General features: G+C 41.0%; 1 protein-coding gene across 7 annotated transcripts in view; it reads left to right on the top strand.

Moving 5' to 3' along the window:
- The window catches only part of PPP6R2 (protein phosphatase 6 regulatory subunit 2), an 84,337-nt gene that overhangs the window by 21,917 nt on the left and 50,268 nt on the right, over window positions 1-12,152 (top strand). The window lies entirely within an intron of this gene.

The following is a 12,152-nucleotide window of genomic DNA, read 5'->3' as shown; positions in this document are numbered from 1 at the left end:
TGGTTGGGGAACTAAGATTCCACATGCTGCGGGGCAACTAAGCCCACACGCCACAACCAGAGTGTAGCCTGCTCGCCGCAACGAAAAGTCCTGAGTGCCGGAACTAAGATCCAACGCAGCTAAAAATGAATGAATGAATGAATAAATAAGTAAATATTAAAAAAGAAAGTAAAGTCATCTTGAAACGTTTGGAAAAGAACTATGCAGTATTACCTGAGTAACAGTTCTAGAACCAGTTTAAACCAGTTCCTTAGGCAGTGAAATTAGCTGCGCCTAAACCAATACCATTGCTATGAACTCTTTAAGGGATGCCACTGATGAGATTACGTATTTCTTAAAATGCACGGAAGCACAGAAATGTTGCTACACAAGAGATTTTTGGTTTAATGGCCTAGGTGTGAGCTAGTGAGGCACACAGTCAATCTAAGTGAATGACTTTGAGAGTAACCTATTTTTATTTCAGGTGTCAATGGTAATGTAAATAGAGGTTCTCAGATGCTGGTCTGTATGTAGTATTGGTGAGATGAGCAAAGGTGAGCTTTTCTTAAAACTGTATTTTTTTAAAGTAAGACATAATCCTCAATCCTGATATTATGGGTTTCTTCTTTTGATATTGGAAAAGCCATTGTTATCTGAATTGAACGTGACTGTAGATGACAGTTTATCCTTTCCTCCTTTTTTTTGGTTTTTTTTTTTTTTTTTTCAGTATGCGGGCCTCTCACTGCTGTGGCCTCTCCCCGCTGCGGAGCACAGGCTCAGCGGCCATGGCTCACGGGCCCAGCCGCTCCGCGGCATGTGGGATCCTCCCGGACCGGGGCACGAACCCGCGTCCCCTGCATCGGCAGGCGGACTCCCAACCACTGCGCCACCAGGGAAGCCCTCCTCCTTTTTTTAAAATATAATTTAATTAATTAATTTATTTTTGGGAAGCCCCTTTGTGTCTGCTTTTCTTTCTCTCTCTTTCCCTCCCTCCCTCCTCCTGGCTTGGGAGAGTGAAAAAGTTGGCAACCCTGTTAGTTTTCTAAATTAAAAGAAAAGAACTTGGGACTTCCTGGTGGCGCAGTGGTTAAGAATCTGCCTGCCAGTGCAAGCGACACGGGTTCAGTCCCTGGTCCGGGAAGATCCCACATGCCATGGAGCAATTAAGCCCGTGTGCCACAACTATTGAAGCCCGCGCACCTAGAGCCTGTGCTCCGCAACAAGAAAAGCCACCGCAATGAGAAGCCTGTGCACTGCAACGAAGAGTAGCCCCCGCTCACCACAACAAGAGAAAGCCTGCGTGCAGCAACAAAGACCCAATGCAGCCAAAGATAAAATAAAAAATAAATAAATTTCTTGGGAAAAAAAAAAAAGAAAAGAACTTAACCAGCCTGTGAAATCCCCGTGTCTTGGAACGTTGAGCTGGGCCGACTTTAGCACACAGGCCCTGGGGTAGATAAGTTGGGGCACCAGATTCTGCAGATGGGATGGGTTCTCAGAGGCCCTTGAGTGTCTTACTCTTTTTTACAGGGTGGAAATCCCGCCTAGACTTTCTCTTTTATGATTTAGGGGTAAATAAGTAGATGTTAACTTAGTTTATTCTTTCAGACTATAAAAGGTATGAATAAGTGAGTAGCATGATGCTGATTATTTGGGTGAAATTTTGGTTTTATTTGTTGGTCAAGATTTGTTCTGTGTGTGCTCTGGTGCTGTCTTGTGGAACACATAAGATGTATGACCATCCCCACCATGAAGGAACCTGCGGCCTGTGGGCTGGTGTGTGCAGACCCAGGCCTGGTGTGCAGTGCTGGCATCACGCAGAGCAGCATAGTGTGGGCGCTCGGCGCATGGAGGCCGCCTCGGTGCTGCTGCGGTGAAACCAACCAGGCTACATGGGGGCCTATCAGTACTTCATTCTTTCTTATTACTGAATAACATTCCATTGTATAGATAGACCACATTTTTTAAAAATTTAATTTATTTTATTATTTTTGTCTACGTTGGGCCTTCGTTGCTGTGTGTGGGCTTTCTCTAGTTGCGGTGAGCGGGGGCCACTCTTTCGTTGCAGTGCGCGTGCTTCTCATTGCGGTGGCTTCTCTTGTGGAGAACAGGCTCTAGACATGCAGGCTTCAGTAGTTGTGGCTCACGGGCTCAGTAGTTGTGGCTTGCAGGCTCTAGAGCACAGGCTCAGTAGTTGTGGCACATGGGCTTAGTTGCTCCGTGGCATATGGGATTTTCCTGGACCAGGGATTGAACCTCTGTCCCCTGCATTGGCAGGTGGATTCTTAACCACTGCACCACCAGGGAAGTCCCTTCATTGTGGTTTTGACTTGCATTTCCCAGATGGCTAATGGTACCGAGCATTTTTTGGTGTGCTTTTTGTCCATTTGGATATTTTCTTTGGAGAAATGTCTATTCAGATCCTTGACTCATTTCTTCCTTAATTAATTAATTTTTGGCTGTGTTGGGTCTTCGTTGCTGTGTGCGGGCTTTTTCTAGTTGCGGTGAGCGGGGGCTACTTTTTGTTGCAGTGTGCGGGCTTCGCATTGTCATGGCTTCTCTTGTTGCAGAGCACGGGCTCTAGGCACGCAGGCTTCCGTAGTTGTGGCACGTGGACTCAGTAGTTGTGGCTTACAGGCTCTAGAGCTCAGGCTTAGTAGTTGTGGCACACGGGCTTAGTTGCTCTGTGGCATGTGGGATCTTCCCAGACCAGGGCTCAAACCCGTGTCCCCTGCATTAGCAGGCAGATTCTTAGCCACTGTGCCCCCAGGGAAGCCCAGATCCTTTACTTGTTCTAAAATTTGTCTTTTTATTATTGAGTTGTAAGAGTTTTTTATATATTCTAGTTACAAGTCCTTTTTTAGATATATGATTTGCAAAAATTTTCTTTTGTGAAAACGTTCTCCCATGGTGTGGGTTGTCTTTACACTTTCTTAAAGGTGTCATTTGAAGTACAAAGCTATTTTTGAGGAAGTCCAAGTTATATTTTCTATTGTTGCTTTTGGTGTCATATCTAAGAAACCATCGGCAAATACATGATTTTTTCTTCTAAGAGTTTTGTAGTTTTAGCACTTAAATTTAGGTCTTTGATCTATGTTGGTAAATCTTTGTATACAGTGTATAAGTAAGGGTCTGCATTTATTCTTTCGCATGCAGATATCTAGTTGTTCCAGCATCATATATTGAAAACACTGTTCTAACCCCCATTGAATTATTTTTTCACCCTTGTCAAAAATCAGTTGACTGTAAATCTGAGTGTTTGTTTATTTATTTTTCAATTAATTAACTTATTTTTGGTTGCATCGGGTCTTCGTTGCTGCGCACGGGCTTTCTCTAGTTGTGGTGAGCGGGGGCTACTCTTCGTTGTGGTGCGCAGGCTTCTCATTGTGGTGGCTTCTCTTGTTGCAGAGCATGGGCTCTAGGGTGCGCGGGTTTCAGTAGTTGTGGCACATGAGCTCAGTAGTTGTGGCTCGTGGGCTCTAGAGCGCAGGTTCAGTATTTGTGACACACGGGCTTAGTGGCTCCGCGGCATGTGGGATCTTCCCGGACCGGGGCTCGAACCCGTGTCTCCTGCACTGGCAGGCGGATTCTTAACCACTGCGCCACCAGGGAAGCCCATGAGTGTTTACTTCTTGTCTCAATTCTATTCCATCAATCTACATGTCGTTCCTTAGGCCTGTACCACATTGTATTGTTTACTGGAACTTCTTAGTAAATTTTGAAATCAGGAAGAATGAGTCCTCCAGCATTGTTCCTTTTCAAGATTGTTTTGTGTGTTCTGGACCACTTGCATTTCCATATGGATTTTAGGATCAGCTTGTCACTGATTTTTAAAAACTATCCTTGATATATTAATTACTATGCTTTATTGTTTGGGGAACACAGTCTGCAAGATAGTGGTCTTTTGGAGTCTGTTGAGGCTTCCTTTATTGGTTTAATATGTGGTTTATATTTTTAAATGTTACATGGTGTTTTCAAAAAGAATTTGTATTCTCTGTCCTTTGGGTGTAGAATTTTGTGTCTCTTTTATAGCTTGAGCTTATTAATATTATTCACCTTTTTAACATTGCAGCTGTAAGAAATAATACAGAGATATCCCTTGTACCCTTTGTCCAGTTTCCCTCAGTGGTAATATTTGGCAGAGTTATAGTAGAAAAATCACAACCAGGAATTGACATTGATACAGTCCGCTGATCTTACTCATACTTCCTGAGTTGTATTTGTATTGTGTGTGCAGGTGTTTAGTTCTATAGTTTGTCATCTGTGTGGCTGTGTATCCACCATCAAAGACAAAATGCTGAACAGTTCCAAAGCCACGAGGATTCTATTGTTGTGCTTTTACGACCACACTAATTTCCCTCTCTCCACCTACCTGCTTCTCATGCCACTAATTTGTCCTCCATTTCTAAAATTTTTCATTTCAAAAATGTTATATATAAATGGAATCATACAGTATGTACTCTTTGGGGATTGGCTTTTTTTAAAAAACAAAAAGTTTATTTATCTATTTTGGCTGTGCCGGGTCTTAGTTGTGACACAAGGGATCTTTGTTGCAGCATGTTTAGTTGAGGCAAGTGGGCTTCTTAGTTGCGGCATGCAGACTTCTTAGTTGCAGCATGTGGACTTCTCAGTTCCGGCGTGCATGCAGGATCTGGTTCCCTGACCAGGGATCAAGCCCATGCCCCCTGCATTGGGAGTGAGGAGTCTTACCCACTGGACCACGACGGAAGTCCCCAGGATTGGCTTTTTTTTGCTCAGCAATAATTCTCTAGAGCAGGGGTCTCCAAACCCCAGGCTGCGGACAGGTACTGGTCCATGGCATGTTAGGAACTGGGCCACACAGCAGGAGGTGAGCGGCAGCGGGCGAGTGAACGAAGCTTCATCTGCTGCTTCCCGCCGCTCCCCATTGCTCGCATTACTGCCTGAACCAACCCCCCCACAATCCGTGGAAAAATTGTCTTCCACGAAACTGGTTCCTGGTGCCAAAAAGGTTGGGGACTGCTGCCGTAGAGACTCATCCAAGTTGTTGCACGTATCAGTAGTTTGTTCCTTTTGGTTGCTGAGTCATATTCCATGGTATGGATGGACCACACTTTAGCGTTCATGTGTCAAGGACCATCTGGACCAATTCCAGTTTTTGACTTTTTATTTCTCTAGAATAAATGCCCAGGGCCAAGGCATTTTTCATATATGGATTTCTCTCAGTTGTTGCAATAAAGTTTATAGAAGTTGAACGATACTATAAAATGCCTCTGTCTTTGTGATGGTTATATATTCTTGTCCTATTGTCCCTTTTACTTGTTTATAACATTCTTTGCATCTCACTTTATCTTAACTTTTAGTTTGTCAGACGTAAAGATTGTGGCTCAAATTTATTTTGGTTCACATTTGCCTTGTGTATGTTTTTCAGTCTTTTCATTTCTACCTTTTTCAGTTTTTTTAAAGTGTGTCTTTTGTTGGATATTGTTTTTTAAAAATTAAATCTGAGAAAACTCTTTTGCATTGATTAGTTTATCCCATATTCAGTTGTTGAAATTATTATTATATTAGTACTAATTTATTTTTTAAAATTTATTTTTATTGAAGTATAGTTGATTTACAGTGTTGTGTATTAGTACTAATTTCTCCATTTTATTTCACATTTTCATTTACTAATACTTTTGCTTTTATTTCTCCTTTCCTGTTTTCCGTTGGATAGATTGTTTTGTTTTTGTTTTACGGCAGATTAAAATTACACATTCTAATTTTTTTGTGTGTGTGTGACCTCCCTGAACTTAAGATCTTTTGTCATGGGTATTTCTTCTTCTCTCTTTTTTTTTTAAATATGTATTTATTTATTTATTTTGGCTGCGTTGTGTCTTAGTTGTGGCACACAGGCGCTTCATGGCGGCATGCGGGATCTTTAGTTGTGGCATGCTGACTTCTTAGTTGTGGCATGCGAACTCTTTTTTTTAATTTTAATAATGGTTATTTATTTATTTATTTTTGTCTGCGTTGGGTCTTTTGTTGCTGTGCGTGGGCTTTCTCTAGTTGCAGCGAGCAGGGGCTACTCTTCGTTGTGGTGCGTGGGCTTCTCATTGCGGTGACTTCTCTTGTTGCGGAGCATGGGCTCTAGGCACGCAGACTTCAGTGGTTGTGGGTGCATGGGCTTAGTTGCTCCGCAGCATGCGGGATCTTCCCGGACCAGGGCTCAAACCCTTGTCCCCTGCATTGGCAGGCAGATTCTTAACCACTGTGCCACCAGGGCAGTTCCACATGCAAACTCTTAGTTGCATCATGCATGTGGAATCTAGTTCCCCAACCAGGGATCGAACCCAGGCTCCCTACATTGGGAGCGCGGAGTCTTACCTACTGGACCACCAGGAAAGTCCCAGGTATTTCTTCTCTGACTTTTCAAGCTTAACAGTATCTCCGCTTTCCTTCAATAAGACAACTACATTAGCATGCTCCTCTCCTGATTGACATGCCACAGAATTCTGACCTCCATTCTGTTTTATTTAAAAATTTGATTAGTGATTTACGGATATATTAGGATTCCTCATCATGTTACTAGATAACACAAAGCTTGTTAATAGCAGTAGAACAGGGATTCTGGATGGGAGTGGTAAGGTGGAGGTTTGCTGCCCCTGTGAGGAAAGCTGGTGGGATATGTGTGAAGACTGAGGTCAGGCTCCTGATGGAGAGGCGGAAGGGGGGCACTGGGCCAGGCTGTTTTTTGTTGATGTTACTGAAATCCTGTAGATTTTAAATTACAGATTATTTTATAATAAGCCTCTCCAATTTATGGATTCTTTCTGAATCTTGCACTTAGCTTCATAGCTTTTCATCAGTAATTATTTAGCCTTAATTATTTGCTCAACTGATTTCTTTCTTTCTGTTGTTATATACAGTATTTTTTTTGTGTTTTTTTTAATAAAGCTTTACTTTAAAAAAAATTATTTATTTATTTTATTTTTGGCTGCGTTAGGTTTTCGTTCCTGCACACAGGCTTTCTCTAGTTGCAGTGAGCGGGGGCCACTTTTCCTTGCAGTGCGCGTGCTTCTCATTGCAGTGGCTTCTCTTGTCATGGAACACGGGCTCTAGGCGCGCGGGCTTCAGTAGTTGCAGGACGCGGGCTCAGTAGTTGTGCCTCACAGGCTGTAGAGCACAGGCTCAGTGGCTGTGGCACACGGGCTTAGTTGCTCCATGGCATGTGGGATCTTCCCGGACCAGGGCTCGAACCCGTGTCCCTGCATTGGCAGGCGGATTCTTTTTTTGTTTGTTTGTTTTTGAACTATTGTTTATTTTCTGGTTTGAATAATGCAAAATGTTTTTATTTTAAAAAATGGGCAAATGCTAAGCAGACAGAACCCCATAGCGTGAAATACATTAGTACATCTAAAGACTGTATTAAATATCTCTTTAAAAGGAGAATCAGCCCCGAATGTATGTACTATATATATATCCTCAAAGCAGATTTTTTTGGAATTTTATTTTATTTATTTTTTTATACAGTAGGTTCTTATTAGTCATCCATTTTATACACATCAGTGTATACATGTCAATCCCAATTTCCCAATTCATCACACCACCACCACGACCACCCTGCCGCTTTCCCCCCTTGGTGTCCATACGTTTGTTCTCTACATCTGTGTCTCTGTTTCTGCCCTGCAGACTGGTTCATCTGTACCATTTTTCTAGGTTCCACATATATGCGTTAATATACAATATTTGTTTATCTCTTTCTGACTTACTTCACTCTGTATGATAGTCTCTAGATTCATCCACGTCTCTACAAAGGACCCAGCTTCGTTCCTTTTTATGGCTGAGTAATATTCCATTGAATATATGTACCACATCTTCTTTATCCATTCGTCTGTCAACGGGCATTTAGGTTGCTTCCGTGACCTGGCAATTGTAAATAGTGCTGCAGTGAACATTGGGGTGCATGTGTCTTTTTGAATTATGATTTTCTCAGGGTATATGCCCAGTAGTGGGATTGCTGGGTCATATGGTAATTCTACTTTTAGTTTTTTAAGGAACCTCCATGCTGTTCTCCATAGCAGCTGTATCAGTTTACATTCCCACCAATAGCACAAGAGGGTTCCCTTTTCTCCACACCCTCTCCAGCATTGGTTGTTTGTAGATTTTCTGGTGATGCCCGTTCTAACTGGTGTGAGGTGATACCTTATTGTAGTTTCGATTTGCATTTCTCTAATAGTGATGTTGAGTAGCTTTTCATGTGCTTCTTGGCCATCTGTATGTCTTCTTTGGAGGAATGTCTATTTAGGTCTTCTGCCCATTTTTGTTTTTGGGTGTTTTTTGTTGTTTTTTTTTAAATTTATTTATTTTTGACTGAGTTGGGTCTTGGTTGCTGCGCGCGGGCTTTCTCTAGTTGCGGCGAGCGGGGGCAACGATGCAGTGTGCAGCCTTCTCACTGTGGTGGCTTCTCTTGTTGCAGAGCATGGGCTCTAGAGCGCAGGCCCAGTAGTTGTGGTACACTGGCTTAGTTGTTCCGCAGCATGTGGGATCTTCCCGGACCAGGACTTGAACCTGTGTCCCCTGCATTGGAAGGTGGATTTTTAACTACTGTGCCACCAGGGAAGTCCCTTCTGCCCATTTTTGGATTGGGTTGTTCGTTTTTTTAATATTGAGCTGCATGAGCTGTTTATATATTTTGGAGATTAATCCTTCGTCTGTTGATTCATTTGCAAATATTTTTTCCCATTCTGAGAGTTGTTTTTTCATCCTGTTTGTAGTTTCCTTTGCTTTGCAAAAGCTTTTAAGTTTCATTAGGTCCCATTTGTTTATTTTTGTTTTCATTTCCATTACTCTAGGAGGTGGATCAAAAAAGATCTTGCTGTGATTTATGTCAAAGAGTGTTCTTCCTGTGTTTTCCTTTAAGAGTTTTATACTGTCCAGTCTTACAGTTAGGTCTCTAATCCGTTTTGAGTTTATTTTTGTGTATGGTGTTAGGGAGTGTTCTAATTTCATTCTTTTACATGTAGCTGTCCAGTTTTCCCAGCACTACTTATTTTTTTTTTATTTTTTGCGGTACGTAGGCCTCTCACTGTTGTGGCCGCTCCCATTGCGGAGCACAGGCTCCGGACATGCAGGCTCAGCGGCCATGGCTCACGGGCCCAGCCGCTCCGCGGCATGTGGGATCTTCCCAGACCAGGGCACGAACCCATGTCCCCTGCATCGGCAGGCAGACTCTCAACCACTGAGCCGCCAGGGAAGCCCCCAGCACTACTTATTGAAGAGACTGTCTTTTCTCCATTGTATATCCTTTCCTCCTTTGTCGTAGGTTAGTTGACCGTAGGTGCGTGGGTTTATCTCTGTTCCATTGATCTATATTTCTGTTTTTGTGCCAGTACCATATTGTCTTGATTACTGTAGCTTTGTAGTATAGTCTGAAGTAAGGGAGTCTGATTCCTCCAGCTCCGTTTTTTTCCCTCAAGACTGCTTTGGCTATTCAGGGTCTTTTGTGTCTCCATACGAATTTTAAGAATTTTTGTTCTAGTTATGTAAAAAATGCCATTGGTAATGTGATAGGGATTGCACTGAATCTGTAGATTGCTTTGGGTAGTGTAGTCATTTTCACAATATTGATTCTTCCAATCCAAGAACATGATATATCTCTCCATCTGTTGGTATCATCTTTATTTTCTTTCATCAGTGTCGTATAGTTTTCTGCATACAGGTCTTTTGTCTCCCTAGGTAGGTTTATTCCTAGGTATTTTATTCTTTTTGTTGCAATGGTAAATGGGAGTGTTTCCTTAATTTCTCTTTCAGATTTTTCATCATTAGTGTATAGGAATGCAAGAGATTTCTGTGCATTAATTTTGTATCCTGCAACTTTACCAAATTCATTGATTAGCTCTAGTAGTTTTCTGGTGGCATCTGTAGGATTCTCTATGTAGAGTATCATGTCATCTGAAAACAGTGGCAGTTTTACTTCTTTTCCAATTTGTATTCCTTTTATTTCTTTTTCTTCTCTGATTGCCGTGGCTAGGACTTGCAAAAGTACGTTGAATAATAGTGGTGAGACTGGGCATGCTTCTCTGGTTTCTGATCTTAGAGGAAATGCTTTCAGTTTTTCACCATTGAGAATGATGTTTGCTGTGGGTTTGTCGTATATGGCCTTTATGATGTTGAGGTAGGTTCCCTCTTTGCCCTCTTTCTGGAGAGTTTTTTTTCATAAATGGGCGTTAAATTTTGTCAAAAGCTTTTTCTGCATCTATTGAGATGATCATATGGTTTTTATTCTTCAATTTGTTATTATGGTGTATCACGTTGATTGATTTGCGTTATATATATATATATATTTTATACGTTATATATATTATATATATAATATATATAATATATATATTATATATATTATATATATTATATATATTTTTTTAATATAAATTTATTTTTTCATTTATTTAATTTTTGGCTGCATTGGGTCTTCGCTGCTGCATGCGGGCTTTCTCTAGTTGCAGTGAGCAGGGGCTACTCTTTGTTGTGGTGCACAGGCTTCTCATTATGGTGGCTTCTCTTGTTGCAGAGCACAGGCTCTAGGCGCGCAGGCTTCAGTAGTTGTGGCACACGGACTTCAGTAGTTGTGGCTCACAGGCTCTAGAGCGCAGGCTCAGTAGTTGTGGCGCATGGTCTTAGTTGCTCTGCGGCATGTGGGATCTTCCCGGACCAGGGACTGAACCTGCGTCCTCTGCATTGGCAGGCAGATACATAACCACTGCACCACCAGCGAAGTCCCTGTTGGAAGATTTTTAATCACAGTTTCAATTTCATTACTTGTGATTGGTCGGTTCCTATTTTCTATTTCTTCCTGGTTCAGTCTTGGAAGGTTATACCTTTCTAAGAATTTGTTCGTTTCTTCCAGGTTGTCCATTTTATTGGCGTACAGTTGTTTGTAGTAATCTCTTATAATCCTTTGTATTTCTGCAGTGTCAGTTGTGATTTCTCCTTTTTCATTTCTAATTTTATTGATTTGAGTCCTCTCCCTCTTTTTCTTGATGAGTCTGGCTAATGGTTTATCAATTTTGTTTATCTTCTCAAAGAACCAGCTTTTAGTTTTATTGATCTTTGCTGTTGTTTTCTTTGTTTTTATTTCATTTATTTCTGCTCTGATCTTTATGATTTCTATCCTTCTGCTAACTTTGGGTTTTGTTTGTTCTTCTTTCTCTAGTTCCTTTAGGTGTAATGTTAGATTGTTTGAGATTTTTCTTGTTTTTTGAGGTAGGCTTGTATAGCTATAAACTTCCCTCTTAGAACTGCTTTTGCTTCATCCTGTAGGTTTTGGGTCGTTGTGTTTTCATTGTAATTTTTCTCTAGGTATTTTGTGATTTCCTTTTTGATTTTTTCAGTGATTTCTTGGTTATTTAGTAACGTATTGTTTAGCCTGCACGTGTTTGTGTTTTTTACATTTTTTTTCCCTGTAATTGATTTCTAACCTATAATGTTGTGGTCAGAAAAGATGCTTGATATGATTTCAATTTTCTTAAATTTACTGAGGCTTGATTTGTGACCCAAGATGTGATCTATTGAGAATGTTCCATGCACACTTGAGAAGAAAGTATAATCTGCGGTTTTTGGATGGGATGTCCTATAAATATCAAATCAAATATTAAATCTATCTGGTCTGTTGTGTCATTTAAAGCTTGTGTTTCCTTATTGATTTTCTGTTTGGATGATCTGTCCATTGGTGTAAGTGAGGTGTTAAAAAGTCCCCCACTATTATTTTGTTACTGTCGATTTCCTCTTTTAGAGCTGTTAGCAATTGCCTTATGTATTGAGGTGCTCCTATGTTGGGTGCATATATATTTATAATTGTTATATCTTCTTCTTGGATTGATTCCTTGATCATTATGTAGTGTCCTTCCTTGTAACATTTTTTATTTTAAAGTCTATTTTATCTGATATGAGTATTGCTACTCCCGCTTTCTTTTGATTTCCATTTGCATGGAATGTCTTTTTCCGTCCCCTCACTTTCAGTCTGAATGTGTCCCTGGGTCTGAAGTGAGTCTCTTTTAGACAGCATATATGTGGGTCTTGTTTTTGTATCCATTCAGCGAGCCTGTGTCTTTTGGTTGGAGCATTTAATCCATTCACGTTTAAGGTACTTATCGATATGTATGTTCCTTTTACCATTTTCTTAATTGTTTTGGGTTTGTTTTTGTAAGTCC

This window comes from Lagenorhynchus albirostris, chromosome 11 (genome assembly GCF_949774975.1).
Source record: "Lagenorhynchus albirostris chromosome 11, mLagAlb1.1, whole genome shotgun sequence".
NCBI classification, from domain to species: domain Eukaryota; kingdom Metazoa; phylum Chordata; class Mammalia; order Artiodactyla; family Delphinidae; genus Lagenorhynchus; species Lagenorhynchus albirostris.
The sequence above is the reverse complement of the archived record's forward strand: the minus strand, read 5'-3'. Positions and strand labels throughout refer to the sequence as shown.